The sequence below is a fragment of the Candoia aspera genome, chromosome 6 (assembly GCF_035149785.1).
Source record: "Candoia aspera isolate rCanAsp1 chromosome 6, rCanAsp1.hap2, whole genome shotgun sequence".
Taxonomy (NCBI): Eukaryota; Metazoa; Chordata; class Lepidosauria; order Squamata; family Boidae; genus Candoia; species Candoia aspera.
In genome coordinates, this window is record NC_086158.1 from 45,272,949 (window position 1) to 45,289,093 (window position 16,145).

The window sequence follows — 16,145 nt, forward strand, 5'->3', positions numbered from 1 at the left end:
CCTGGCTTTGTGGGAGGCACCAGAAATGTAGATTTAAAATCTGTGAGCTCCTGCTTTCTACCACACGAATTTGTTTCTGCAGTTTTTTTACTGTCAAAAATGTTCTTCTGATTATACTCGGTATCAGATATACAATCTTTTTTACACCTATCTTTGGAAGTTTCACAATTTCTTTTCCAAATTCCATTTGTTTCTAAATGAATATTAGGCAAACTGTTTCTGAAAACTGTTTCTGAGCAGGAACACCAAGTTTCAGAAAAATTCAAAGAGGTTTCAGAGTTTGTTCTGAGATTAACCAACGTTACTGCTTCTGGGCTCATTCTCTCTTTGCAGCTAGCACCCTCAATTTGATCCTCTGAGTGGATATAGAAGTGTGCCTCTCGGCTTGCAGATTTTGTCCCCACTTTTAGCGAAGTTTCAGTCTGTAACACAAAGTCCTTTTTATTAGCTTTTGACCCTGTGGAGGTAATACTGTTAGGTAACACCTGCTCCTTTCCTTTGATGTCTTCAGTTTTGGATTCTGGTGCCAATAACTCCGATGCACCTTTGCCTGTTGCTACATGTAAGACTGAAGGGAATTCCACAGTTCCCTTCTGAATAAATCCCAACTGTTTTGTGAAACACTTGGAAGGAGAACTGTCTCCTTTTGTTTCAGAATGCTGATGCCATGACTCTTCTATTTTTGAAGAAAGGTTGGTTTCTCTAGTGACATCACTGGCAACGGACTCTGAGTCTGACACACTTTCATAAGGCTCTGTCTTGATGTCTGACAGTGATTCACTTTGATGTGACTGGGTCTCAAAATAGTCTTCATCTGTTTCCTGGCCTGATCCACGTATCTCCAACTCTAACACATCTGGGACTGAAGAATTCTGGTCTTCTTCGATCTCTCCCTCACTTGTGCAGCTGTCAGCTGGCTCGGAGGCCTATAAAAAGAGGAGAAATTAATCAACAATAGAGCCTTGTATTAAGAAGATTCCTTTATAACAGGCATGGCTACCATTGGTCTCCCCAGAGTTACAACAGAAGAGAGAGTCTAATGCAGTGTTGGCTGAGGAATTCTGTGAGTTGAAGTTTACACCCCCTAATGTTGCCACGGTTGAGAAACACTGCTCTAATGGTACGTTGCGCATAAGAGCACATTGGACAATGCCATTTGGTGGCATTTTGTGGGCACTGTGCTGTGCAAGAGCTAAAGCGCATCTTCCAATTCATTTTCAAAACTGCTTTAACGCATGGTGGACTTTCTACTGGTTGTTACAATGCTTTGTAATCTGTACAATTTACAGTTAGAGTGCTCTGTGTGCTTTGGTTAGATTAATGTTTCATGTTTGAAGATAACACATAACCTTATCTTGATTTCAACCATTCATCTTTGTTGCAGCTTTTTTTATGGTGGAAATCCTCTGTTATGTGGAAGGGAAATCTGTCCTACCCCATTCTATACTGATATTCAATGCATACTAAGTCAAATAGATTAGAATTTTTGAAATTAAATTTCATCTGCTCCAACTGAATAACAGTTCATTTCCAAAAACATGGATGTGTAAGGTTTAATGATTCCCTCTGCTGGACAATTTTAAATTTGTTTACATATGTTAGCTTTTGCATTAAGTGTTTGTCAAAAAATCTAAAACTAAAGTTTTGTATGTAGTGTTTTTAACTTTGTATATGTGGTTGATACTAACTCATATCTGAAATATATTTAACTTGTCTGATACTTCACTGAAGATAGTTCATGGCAATTAGGTTCATAAAAATGGCCAGAATTATAGCAGTAGTCATTAATGACTGTTTTTTGCCCTAGAAAAACATATTCTCTGTCTTCTGTCAAGGGTGTGTCTTTTCCAGTACCAGAATGCAAGCAAAATGTATTCACACTAAATTTATATATTCAGTGTGAATATATGTATTCCCACTGAATTTTGTAAATGGAAGCTTTCTTCCATTTCATCATTATGATTCAATTTTTAAACAACGAATTAAGCCTAGAACGTTGTTTAAAAATTGAACCATAATGATAATATGGAAGAAAGTTATATGCATAAAGCATCCTTTAGTACACAAACTGCTTGGGGGCATATGAAAGGAAATGAGATCTCTGCTGTATTATTGCCTGAAGTGGTAGGCTGGCTCTTGCAACCAGTATCTCTACCAAAGAATCCACAAGATCAGAGCAAGAGTTTTCCCAAGCAGCTTTCCCTGAACTGAGGAACAAAGTGCCTCCCTCTGCAGAACAGATACCCAACAGCACAGGGAACTAGACTGTCAGGAGACCTCTTAATAGAGAAACAACACCTGTCTCTGAACCATGTATTTAACACTTTAAGCCTCTCCATTCTAGGGGGCAGAGCTTAGGAAGAGTATTCTGGAGACAGAGGCCATCTCCAGTCTTTGTTGAAGTAAGACACTCACTTCCAAGTTGCAGTACCTGCCATTAGCCCTATCCCCATTTAAACATATCTTCTGTGTTCAACAAAGTGTGAGAGGTAAGGTGAGCAGCTCCTTTCATTTCCTGGTCACACTGGTGAATATATGGTCCCCACAAGTATACCATGACTGTCTGCAGTGGAAAGTCTTCACTCATATAAATACATCCATATCCATGGAGAAACCTCTATTCTTATGGTTCCATATCGTGAAGAAGCATTTGGGTTTAGGGATACGCTCACTACTACAGATATTTTTGGTGTAAACATGGAGACTGCCTCTTCAGTATAACTGAGAGAAGGGAGAGGCTGCTTGCACATTTCATATTGGACGGGACACAGAAAGATTATACTTAAAAGTGCTACTGTCTTCGTCCATTATGCCTTAACAGTTCTTTGTTGGGACTTTGATTCTTTGATTTTTTTTTTTAGTCAATATCACTAGTAGATTTGCTCAAAAAAGAAAAAAACTTGGTTACCTTGGAACCATCAGAAACATTCTACAAATTAAAGATAATTTAAAAACTCATCAGACTTTTCTGATGAATGCTGGTGCTAAGCAACCATCACAAGCTTTTTGCCCTCAAACTGCTTGTGTCTAAAGTCACTGTTAAAGCATTACCCTGTGGGATTCTGACAGAACCAAGGCTACAAGAAATTACCCATTTCATCCAGGAGCAAAACTCATAAATATAGTGTTCTCTTCTGAGCAATCTGTTTCTTGAAATAATGTCAGCAACTAAGACTGAAAGAGCAGATTAATATGGACTTGACGTTGCCACAAAGCCACTCACACTTAATTGAAAAACAAGGAGAACCAGCACAATCTTGACACACCCATACTGGGTGCACAAGGAATATCTTCCCAGGTGATTGATGTAGTAAGGTTCTTCCCCAGCAGTTAACTTGTTTGCAACTTGTCTATCTTAATGCAAGCAAGAAGTAGGTGTCCATGATTCAGTCATGCAGCCTCCGCAAATTCCATCCTTGGAAGATCTTCCACAGCAAGACATTTTGTCACAATCAAAAACCCAGCTGTTCTCTGACAGGAAGTAGTATGGAAAAACAAACAAACAAAAAACACCAGTTCTACTGCATATCATTTACTGGCTCCATGGCTCCATGCCAAGTATCCTCACGTTCAAGTTTCCCCAGAAAAAGAAGGGATGAATTATAGTAATTTCAGTCTAAGGTTTAAATATCTAACACTATAAATTGCAATCAATAATGGTGCTAGGATAGTGAAGTATAATAGTCAACACACCCTAACAAAAACCTTGTGCTAATGAAAATTCATAACATTGCAGTCCTATGCCCATCTGAATTCACCTGGTGCTGTTTCAACCACAAGACATAGACTTTGGCCAAAGTAACAAGTACATTGCTTCTGCTTAATTGTTCTGCTTAACAATGAACAAAGCTCAGAAATGTGCAGAGATTTCGTTTAAGTTCTTTCCTGATCAGGTATACTTCAGGGAATTCATGTAAAGTTTGGCTAATCTGTATCCTACCGATTTCTGTGATGTATTTGGCTAGCACTGATAGTTAATAAGCCAAATGGAACACCACTGTCTACAGTATTTAACATAGTGACACTATAGTATTATAGTACTACATAGTTATAGAACATAGTGTAACTCACACCAAATCAACAGTTGGCAGCACAATATAATAACTATCTTCACAAACAGCAACACTGGATTTATATTTATATTATATTAAATCAGAAGCAGTACTGTTTATAAATTCTGTTTCCATTTTCTACCAGCAACCTTTATAATATGCTGTCTTAAAAAAACATATTTGGGGAGAAATTCTGAAACAAATCCAAATATTACTTTTAATGATACTATATTGTCATTGAAGAATACCCTCACCCCAGCAAAAATTTTAAACAGCAAATATTTAGGAGTTAGCCAGAACTGTAATCTTCATTGGTATTAATCATATTAGCCCTGTTGATTTTGCTGTTTTTGTTATGCATTGTTTCTATTCATTATTGATCTTTGATTTAAGCAATTGTGAGCCATCCAGAGTCTTTGATTGGACTGGCATACAAATTTTAGTATATAAAACAAAACACTGCAAAATGCTGGAAGTAAATTCTATAGTCGATGTATAGGTGTAATGAGAAAAAGGAATAACCCTGAGGAACAGGAGGAAAAGTTGCTACGAAGATCAGATAAAAGTAGTATTAGCATTCATGACTTTAGTTTCCTAGTCTGGTGTACCTTGGAGGACTGAGAATATTTTTTTAATTTAATTTTATTTATTTTCTATCCCGCCTTTATCATTCTTTTTAATAAATAATTCAAGGCGGCAAACATACCTAATACTGCTTCCTCCTCCTATTTTCCCCACAACAACAACCCTGTGAGGCGAGTTGGGCTGAGAGAGAGTGACTGGCCCAAGGTCACCCAGCTGGCTTTCATGCCTAAGGTGGGACTAGAACTCTCAGTCTCCTGGTTTCTAGCCTGTTGCTAGAATATTAGACATTTCTCTGAAACTTTTGGTTTGGCTTATCTAGATATTTTTAAAAACAAAAAAATTATTTGGCTGAGATCCTCATCTGAATTGTTGATAGCAAATATCTGGAAACAAATGAATACATCATTATCAATCAGAAGTTGATAGTGATTTGGGAAACCAGAAACAAATTAATAGGTTGCTTTTAAAAAGGGTGGGAGGATGCAGTTAGTTTTGAACTTTTAATCTTAGGCTATGCTGTTAAACTACCCTACAATGATAACTAATATGTTAGCTCCTTATATATAATATATGGATTTATAATTTTTATGTTACTTGCATTATGGAATCAGAGAGTTGGAATAAGTCATTTAGGCCACTGGGTCCAACTCCTCAAATTAAAGCATCACAGACAGGCAACTATCTATTCTCCCTCAACATCTCCAAGGAAGGGAAGCCTTTCTGGGTAATGGGATCCAGCATCAAATTGCTCTTACTCTTAGGAAGATTTTCTTACATTCAGCTTAAGAACACTATCCAGGTCCTTCATTCCAGGGAAGTGAAAAATGTTCTTGATCTTTGGTGTGACACTCATTGAGGTTATGGTACCATGTCTACTCTTAGTCAACTTTTCTCAAGGCTAAACAGACCCAGATCCCTCTGTCTCTCCTCCCAAGATTGAGTATGCAGCCCCGATCCTCCTTGTTGTCCTTTTGTGAACCTGTATTAGCTTCTCAAAGTATTGTGCATAGTACTAAACACACTACTCAAAATGGAGTCTGACCAAGGTACAATATACTGGAACTATTAGTCCCTCCCATGACTGGGAAATGCCTAAAATTGCATTTCCCTTTTTAGCAGCCATGTCACATTGCTCTTTCATGTTAACCTTTTTTCACTAGTACTGTTACCAATACAGGTATCCTCCATCTTTACCTGTGTATTTGCTTTCTATTTCCTAAATAAAATCTTGCATTCATTTCTCTTAAATACCACATTGTTTTAAACCTAACTTCTAATTTCTCATGACAATTTTGAATTTTGCTTCTGTATTAGCTGCCCCCACCCAGTTTTTAGTCATTTGCAAGTTTGATAAGCATTCCTTCTACTTATCAAATGTGTATAAAACAAAATACCACATAACAGAATTAATATTAGAATCTCAAATGTGCATCATCAGTAATGTTAAAGACATACCAATCTGCTTGACGCCCTAGACTGCATTAAGCTGTGCCAGTTGTAGAAAGTCTTATTTTTCCTTTTGACCAGACAGCATTTAGTTCCATGTGATGGCAATCCTTTTCCTGTCCTTTGCTGCCAAATTCCATAATGTTGAAAGTGTTTCTTTCTCCAGTTTCTATTGCTGATAATCTGATGCTCCCATTGATCTATAGCTGCCGATACTCTAGCTGGTGCTGATTTGAAAGCTGTCTCCATTTGTGAACCAAGCTCTATGGCTCTGGTGAGAGTCAGAGAATTTATCTGGGTAAAGAGGGCCTCCCTAATTCTCCAATCTCCTGTCTTCTTAATTAGCTGGTCAAGCACAAGCTCATCCTGCAAAGGTCCAAAGTCACAGTGCAGTGCCAGCTCCCACAAAGCAGAAGCAAAACTCACAAAGGTTTCCCCAGGGAGCTGTGCCCGTTGCCGAAAGAAGAGCCTCTGGATCCTCTTGAAAACATTTGGCCTGGATTCAAAACCCTCCTGAAACTCACTGATAGTGTCAAAAAGTGCAATCGATCCCAACTTTGTAACCATCTTCTGATTTTCCCCAGCCAGCTGGTAGGGATGATAATTCTCCATGTTCTCCAAACCCAGATACAATTCAGCTGCTTATGTTTCTGAGAAAAACAATTGAAGCAGGATATGAATCCACCATCCTCCAGAGCCACACTGTAGTATAAATGGCAGTAAACACCTTGCTTTCCTAATGATTAGAGCAGGTTTAGTCAGCAAACTTAAATCCAGACATTTCTCCATCAACAGACCTGACCTGTAATTTGTCACCTGGGCATCTCCACCCTTCAACGTATTTATTCCTGAACATGGCACAAAATCCAGAATGACGGAGCTGGAAGAAATTAAATAAAAGAAAAAGCAGAGGGGAAGAATGACTATCCTAACTATCTGAAATAGTCAGGAAAAAAAAATCGAAGTGTATATATCACAGTGCCACCAACCCCCCATGTCATGGTTTTTTTACATTAAAAAGAAATAAATTTTTAACTTGTTTTGCTTGAATCCCAGTTTAAATTCTATATTCCCCCCCTTGAGGAGGGGTATATTAAATCAAAATTTAAAATCAATTCTATAATAAATTGATTGCCGTATTCCAAAAGTACATTGGGTACAGCAAAACCTACAGGAAGCATGTTGGCAAAGAATCTAATTTTGTTAAACCCAGACTAAACATCGTATTTTAAATTGCCTTAATCATGAAGACTACCTGAAGGAATGTCTTCACACCTATTCCTACCCAGCATCAACAACACTATGCCAAAGGGAGGAGGTGGGGGGGGCAGGGGGAGCCATCCTATCATCAAGTATGATGAAAGAAGCAGCTATCTGGAGGGATGTCAATAACATACATAAAGGCCCTATCTCCTACAGTTTTGGGTATCACTTTACTGACAATATTATTTGTTTAAATACAGTTTTACCCAACTAAAACTTAGCAGGTAAGTACCACTTGCATACACCTGCAAACCAGTGTGCACTGACTACATATAAGCAGATACAAGACTATGAACTACCTAAAGGTTGGCAGAAAAAGGCAAAAAGGCAACGAGTATAAAAGTTAGGATTGGGAATCCAAGCAATCTGGGACAAGTTGACATAATGGTTAGCCATGATGGAACCTGCACCATAGATATTGACCCTTCTTTTTCTTCCTAATTCCTTGGTGAGGACTGCCATTCTTACTGGAACACTTTGCTGTGCTATACACAAAGGAAGCCACCTGCACTACTTTCTGAGTAAAATATTGCTCATAATATTAATAGCACATATTCTGGATCAGATTGGATTAGGACCATAAATGGAAGTTCAATCCAGCCATCAGAGGGGTACTGTTGGTGGGTGGTCCACCCACCCAAATTAGTGGTACTCAACCTGTTCTGCAAGAGACTATATTCCACTTAAATATAATTTAAATGGTGATGTGAGAAGCCAAGCGTAGCCATAGCTCCTCTGAGAAAAAAACTCCAATGTTATACTTCTGGCCAATTTTTCTTAAACAAATTGATTAAAGATTATTTTAGCAAGAACACTAAAGGAGTCACCCTATCTCTGATCTCAGAAGGTAATATTGTCATAGCAATAAATGTTCAGGTACTCTTGGAAAATCCTGATTAAAGACTAAAAAGCTTCTGAGAACTAATATAATGTGGAATGTGCCTGGATCCATCATTGTCAGTAGGCACCTTGGTGGTCAGTAGTTTCTAAATTCGGAGGTGTCCGCAGGGAAAGGATAAGAGGAGGGCAAATGAAGAAAGCAGTGTCATACCGACCCAACACTTCCAGCGTTTTTATTCATATTCTTCAGTATTATGTAATTCCCTCAGACAACTGTGGATGGGTATAGCATTTAGATCAAAAACATAAATATTTCTGTCAAGCAACAAATGTACTACCATATGCTATAGATTCCATGTATCAGAAGTCAGTGTGGCAAAAAAGAATATTAGGGAATGTACAAACATTCTTCAATTTTCCATCAAAATCAGTTGAGCTTTCTGGGCATTCTCTTTGAATGGAATTTAGAACTTTCCAAACAAAGACTTGACAGACTCAATTAATTTTGGCCAATGGTTACAATTTCCTCATCAATCACTCCAATATCCTTTTTTTAAAAAGAGCTTATGATTCTTTTCTACTCAAAACCTCTTTAGCTATATATTATCATTCCGCAGTCTCCCTCAGTACAACTCCCAACATCCTTTCATTCAGCAGTCTTTTAAAAAAATGTGAACATTTAAAGTTCAGGCCTCACATTCCTGATTCTCACAAATATGTGAGCTTTATGCTTTTAAATCTGGGCTGGCTTTCAGTTATGGCTGCTGTATCACCTCTCTCCTTGAATGCTAATATCCTAGTCAGAATTCAGTGCAGCTTGTCTGTTTACACACCACTGCGATAGTAGTCACGTTCAAAAGGAACCCCCACTTCCATCAACATTGACAGCAGCATGACAGCAGATCCAAGTATTAAAATATAAAGTGATAATTGTCAATAAGCCACTATGTAATGAATGCCTATTCCAGAAATATTCTCAGACTCATAAGGCAAAGCTTAATAAAATCTGGTTTATTGTAGAATAGAATGCAAATACAAAGAAAGCTGAGAATGGGAAAAGCGCGCCTAAAATCAAACTAAATAACCCCCGATACAAATGAAGTCCCACCCCCCTCTTACAATCGTCTCAAATTCACAATCCCAGGTGCTTCTAACGATTTCTGCTGATCAATGGAAAACAGACCTTGAACAGAGAAGATAACCCAAACACATTCCATCTTAACGAGTATAGATAGATAGCTTGGTACAAGGTCCCTCAGCAGCTCCCTCCCAACCAGATACGCACATCAGCGCCTTGGCATGCAAAACATTACGATGTACAATGCACATTGAAACAATGAACATGACACACTAGTGCCCAGGGTTCTGCATTAAAATATACATTGTATATCAGTATAATATCCACAATAAAATGTATCCATTCTATGCCATCACAACTTTCTCCAAAAGATCTTGGAAAATATTTGTTTCTGAGAGTTCCCTAGGATTCTTGGGGAAAAGGGAAGAGTTCTCTCAAACATCTGAAAATTAAGCACACAAAATAATAATCACAGCCTATGATCATGTTCAACCACGATTACAACAGAGATTTGGATAGAACATATGTCTTAGAAAAATATATAATTTTAGGAAAATACTAAGTTACACTCAGGTGACTCTACTGGCCTCTTAGAAAGTGAAAATGCCAGAAACCTTGATTATTGTGGTTCACATTGTAACAGCTGACAATCAACGTCTTTGCTAATCTTTTTTCTTATTTTTCTTATGTGCTTGGTACAAGCCCCGGAAGTTTCAGTACTAACCTGTGGAATTTCCAACTCATTATTTTGTACATATCCAAAAAATGAGCCACATCTAATGTTTACAAGTGTTTTGCCATCAGACTACACAAACTCACAGGAAATTTCTATTATTTGTAAAACTTCAGGGATACAAGGCAAAATGCATCAAAGCAAATTTGCCCATTTTGCATGCAAAGCCTTTCAGTGTTTTAACTAATGACTAAGGTGATAGCTATGACTGACATTTGAAGAGGCAATTCTAGAGATATTATCAAAGAAAGTATGCCATACAGATTGTCTGGAGAAGCGACTTCCTGGTTCATTCTTAAGCCTCTCTTTTCTTTTCTTCCATAGTGATTGCTACCCACAGAAAATAACTAGGATATCCAGGATTTTATGATGTAACTGGAGAACAGCATGTACAACCCATAACAATAGGTAGCAACAATACAGGACTTTGTGCTCTTTCTCATTCAGGTTTTAGAGCAAGAAGGGTGTTGTAATGAAAAATTGTTTAAGAAAGGAAAGTTATAATAAGCTACTTAGTGTTTAGTGAGAATACACTAAAGATCAACAATAATAAATAGCAACCCATTTATGTTAGATAAAAGAATATGTCAACATATACAGGTAGTCCTTGCTTAGTGACCACAATTGGGATCAACTTGGTCGTTAACCAATGCAGTCGCTAAGTGAAACTGTGAGTGTGCTTATGATCTTACTTCAGCTTTCCTTTGCTTTACAGACCTGCGAAGGCCATAAATGTGAGGATTGGTTGCAAAGTTACTTTTTCATCACCACTGTAACTGCAAATCGTTGCTAAACAAGGCAGTTGCTAAATGAGGACTACCTGTATAAAGATGGTGTAACGATTGCCCCAGCCCCAAATACTCAGACTCACAAGAGGATGCTAAATGAAATCTGATTTATTAGAGTACTAAAAGCAAATACAGAGAAAGCTGAGAATGAGCAAAAGCGCGCCAAATACAAACTTAAACCCTTGCTTCAAACGTATCCCGCCTCCCTCGTAACAGCCCCGCCCGGCACAGGTGCTAGCAATCGTCAGAGTTGCTAGCCTGGGAAAGTAACCTTGAGCGCAGTAGATAACACAAACACATTCCAAAGCAAAGCCAAAATATAATCGTTCCCATCCTCCCTAGACAAATGAAACACGCATCCAATTAATGACATGCGAAACGTTACGATGCATCAAATACATTGAAACGGCGCACATGACATACCGCCCTCCTAAAATACCCCTAGGGACCTGGTTTCGAGGGATAAGCGGAGTGGAAACGGGCCACCAGAATCGGGGAAGCTACATCTGGTGCAGCGACCCACTCAGGATGAGGGAAATGCTTCCAACGAACTAAATATTGCAAAGTATTGCGAAGGCGTCTAGAGTCCAAAATTTCTTTAACTTCAAAGTGTTGCTGACCATCAATCATGATGGGGGTGGGAGGTGGAGGTTGCCGATGCCAGCGATCAGAAGGAATAGTCGGTTTGAGTAAGCTGCAATGAAAAACAGGGTGTAAGCGTTTCAGGTTATGAGGCAAATCAAGTTTAAAAGTCACAGGGTTGATCTGAGCTACAATTGGGAAAGGACCCACAAACTTAGGTGCAAGTTTCTTGGAAGGTTGTGATGACTTGATAAACTTGGTAGAAAGGTAGACTGAGTCCCCAACTTGGAATGCAGGTTGGGGGGCTCGCTTTCGATCAGCATACAATTTATAATCCGCTTGAGCATCAGCCAATGCATTTTGAATCATTGGCCAAGAGTCAGCCAGTTGTGTCGACCAATCATCTGTAGTGACCGCACCTGCAGGAGGTTGTGGGAGATCAGTGATAGGGACAAAGTCTTTACCCAGAGCCACCCGAAACGGGGTCTGTCCAGTGCTTTGATGCACGGCATTGTTGTAAGCCACTTCAGCAAATGGTAGAAGGTCTACCCAATTGTCCTGTTGATAATTTACAAAAGCGCGCAGGTACTGCTCTAGAGTGGAGTTAACCGCCTCAGTGGCCCCGTCCGTTTGAGGATGCCAAGCCGTGGAGAGGGCTTGTTTCGTGCCTAACAGCTTGAGAAACGCCCGCCAAAACTGAGAGGTAAATTGTGTACCTCTGTCAGAAATCAAGCGGGAGGGACATCCGTGTAGCCTGTACACGTGTACAAGGAATAGGCGGGCTAATTGACGCGCTGACGGAATGGACACGCAGGGAATAAAGTGGGCTTGCTTGGAGAAATAATCCTTGACCACCCAAATGACCGTTTTGCGTTGGCTGGGTGGTAGCTCTACAATAAAATCCATGGAGATTTCTTCCCAAGGGGAAGAGGGGGCTGCTACCGGCTGCAACAGCCCCTGGGGCTTGCCCACCTTGCGTTTGGACATTGCACAAACAGTGCAGGAAGCAATGTAGTCTTTGACATCTTTACGTAATGTGGGCCACCAGAATTGCCTCCGAACGAGGTGCAAGGTTTTTACAAACCCGAAGTGACCCGCGAGTTTGTCATCGTGTGAACGTGTTAACACGTCTTTTCGGAGACTTTCAGGAACGTAGAGGCGGTCGGATTTCCAAGCGAAGCCTCTGTCAAAAGTAACATTGTCTTTATTCGCAAGCAACCAAGTATCCGTTTTTAATTCTTTTAAAAACTTTTGTTGCAATTGGGAGGGAATTGACAAAGAGCTTGGCTGAGCAGCGCTTGTGGTGGGCGGTTGTTGCGCGCGCGTTTGGCTACGCGTCACAGCTTGCATGCCCAATTGGGGCGCCGACCATAGGGTGCTCACCACATCTGGCGCCGCCCCAGAGTCTTGAGGTTGCCTTGACAAGGCATCAGCCAAGAAGTTCTTTTTCCCTGGAATAAATTTGAACTGAAAATTGAATCGATTGAAAAATTGAGCCCAACGAACCTGTTTAGGGCTCAGTTTTCGAGGGGTACTAAGTGCCTCCAAGTTTTTATGATCAGTCCATACCTCAAAGGGGTGATTAGCCCCTTCCAACAGATGCCGCCAAGCCTCTAATGCAGCTTTCACTGCGAATGCCTCCTTTTCCCAAACATGCCAACGCCTCTCAGTTTCGGAGAACTTGCGGGATAAATACGCACAGGGCTTGAGGCATCCGGCCTCGTCTTTTTGCATCAACAATGCGCCAATAGAATAATCGGAGGCATCAGCCTGTACCACAAAAGGCTTTGAAGGATCAGGGTGTTGTAAAATGGGCTCTTTGACGAAAGCTGCTTTCAGCCGCTCAAACGCCGTTTGACAAGCAGGCGTCCACCTCAACAACGCTCCGGGATTCTTGACTCGCCTAGTATCTCCCACCCCTTTCGTTCGAAGCAGGTCCGTTAGGGGCAAGGCAATCTCAGCGAACCCCCTTATGAATAATCTGTAATAGTTGCTGAACCCCAAGAAACTTTGAAGCTGCCTGCGGGTACGGGGACTCTCCCAGTCCATGATAGCCTGTACCTTGGCAGGGTCCATTTCTATACCTTTATCAGAAATCCTATACCCCAAGTAGTCAATTTGGGTCTGATGAAAGGCACATTTGGATAGCTTTGCATACAATTCAGCAGATCTGAGTTTACACAAGACTTTCTTTACCAGAGCTACATGCTCTTTCATGGTTTCCGTATAAATCAATACATCATCCAAATAGACCAGTACACCTTTAAACAGATGTTCATGCAAAACTTCATTGATTAACTGCATAAATACCCCAGGGGCCCCAGCCAACCCAAACGGCAACACCTTATACTGGAAGGCTCCCAACGGGCAATTGAATGCAGTTTTCCACTCATCACCCTCCTTGATTCGTACACGATAGTAGGCTTCTCTTAAATCCAGTTTAGAGAAAATCTTGCCTTTGCCCAGATGTGACAACATGTCCTTTATCAATGGCAAGGGATATTTGTTGGAAATTGAGACGGCATTTAATCCGCGGAAATCCGTACAAAGTCTCAATGTCCCATCCTTTTTTGGGCGGAAAAGAACCGGCGCCCCCACGGGTGAATTCGCCGGCTCAATGAATCCGCGCGCCAAATTTTTGTCCACAAATTCCCTCAACAAAGTCAGTTCCTTTTGCGTCATGGAATAAATTTTTGGTTTAGGCAATTGAGTGTTGGGCAGCAGTTCTATGGCACAGTCCGTCTTTCGATGGGGGGGCAACTGGTCAGCTTCCTTTTCACCGAATACATCAGCAAACATCCTGTACTCGGCCGGCAAGCCCTCCAGAGGAGAGGCCGGGTAAGGCGGAGTCGCAGCTGCCGCAACCCCCACCATCTCCTCTGGGGCACCCTTCCCCTCTGCCGCTTGATAAAACCCATCCCTAAATGTGATGGTCCGGTAGACCCAGTTTATTTGAGGGTTTTGCTGCACCAACCATGGTACCCCCAACACCACCAATGGGCCCCCTACGGGAGCCACGACAAAAGACAACCCTTCCTGGTGACTGCCCAGTTGCAAGGCTACCCGCCCTGTAAAGTGGGTGACCGGTTTGCCCCCTGCCATGGACCCATCCAATTGAGTAAATGCGATGGGTCTTTGTAGGGGAAAAGTGGGGAGCTCCAAAGCCGCCACCACGTCGGGGTGCATCAGACACCGGGAACACCCCGAATCAATCATGGCCCATACTTCCACCGTCTTGACTTGTGAACCCAATTTCAATTTCACCATGAGTATGCGGTAAGTGCCACTCACCGCTGGAGGCTCGCGCCCGTCTTCTACCACCTGCCCAGCGGCGCCCTTTAGAGCAGGTGGCTGGCGTTTCCCGCCGGTTGCGGGATTTCGGTCTCCCCTTCAATTTCGTAGAACATCACATCGTCTCCCTCGGTCTCAGCCACCGCAGCTTTCTGTTTCCTCGGCAACACAGGGGACTTCGCCGGCGGTTTTCCGGGCCGTTCCTCCCCCTTTGCCTTCGGGCATGCTGCCACTCGATGCCCCTCCTTACCGCATCTCAGGCACAATCCTTTGGCATACCGCTTCTCACGCTCCTCGTCCCAGGGTCGCTGTCCCGGTTTTCCCCCGGTGGTCGATGTGCGGCTGGGCTTCATCTCCCGCCCCGACTTGACGGTCTTCCGCTGGGCAAAGACCTCTTGGGCATGTTCAGCCCTTCCTGCTAGCAGGATCCACTCATACAGCGTGTATGGGTCGTCCCTCCCCAGGGACCAGCGCAGCACCTCGGTATTCAGGCCATCTTTGAAGAGCTCGATAATGGTTGCTTGGGACCAGTCATCCACCTTCCCAGCTAGCGCTTTAAACTCCAAAGCATAATCGGCCACTGATCGGAACCCCTGCTTGAGTTCCTTCAGGGCTCGCTTTGCTCTCTCCTTTGCTAAGGGGTCCTCGAAATGCTGCTTCAACGCCCAGAGGAACTCCTCGAGATTTTCCAGTTCAGGCGCTTCCGACTGGCACATCTGGACATACCAGTCTGCCGCCCTCCCCTTCAGTTTGGTGGCAATGGTGATGATTCTTGCCTTCTCCGATTGGAAAGCCCCCCCCCATTCTTCCATATAAGCTTTCGCATTAGTCAGGAAGAACGAGAGTTTGGTCGGGTCCCCATCAAACTTGACAGGGAAGTCTCGCATACCGCCTCCCGCCGGGCTGCGCCCCACCACCGGGGCTGCAGCGGCTGGTGCTTCCCTGACTCGGAGCGGCACGGGGCCCCGGGGCGATCGCCCGGGCGCTGCTGCGATTTCCATCTGGACCGACTGGTCCCCTTCGCGCCTCCGCACCACCCGTCGCCGTTCCGGGGTCAGCCCCTGGGAGGAAGGGGTTGAATGCCTCTGGCTGGATTCTTCCCGGAGCTCTCGCATCGAGGTTACATCCAAGCTCAGCTGTTTCAGAATAGCCTCCAACGAATCCATTTTCGACTCCAGCACTCTGATTCGGTCCGGAGTGGGTGAGCCCTCCGTTGGCTGCACCTGCACCACGTTGGGGGATAAAGGGTATCTCTGCCTCCAGGAGGGGCCCCCCGCTGCTGTGGCATCTCCTCGGGTCTCATCCCAGGTGAGCAGCTCACCCGGAGAATTCACGGTGGTCTCCGGGGCCGTTTTCAGCCCCCCGGCTTCGCTCTCCGACCCGGAGCTCGCCTCCTCTCTGATGGCGGACAGCTCCCCTCCTTGGGACGGTCGGCCGGACGGCCTCACGGTCGAGTCCGGTTCCCCTTCCTCCATCATCACGATTTC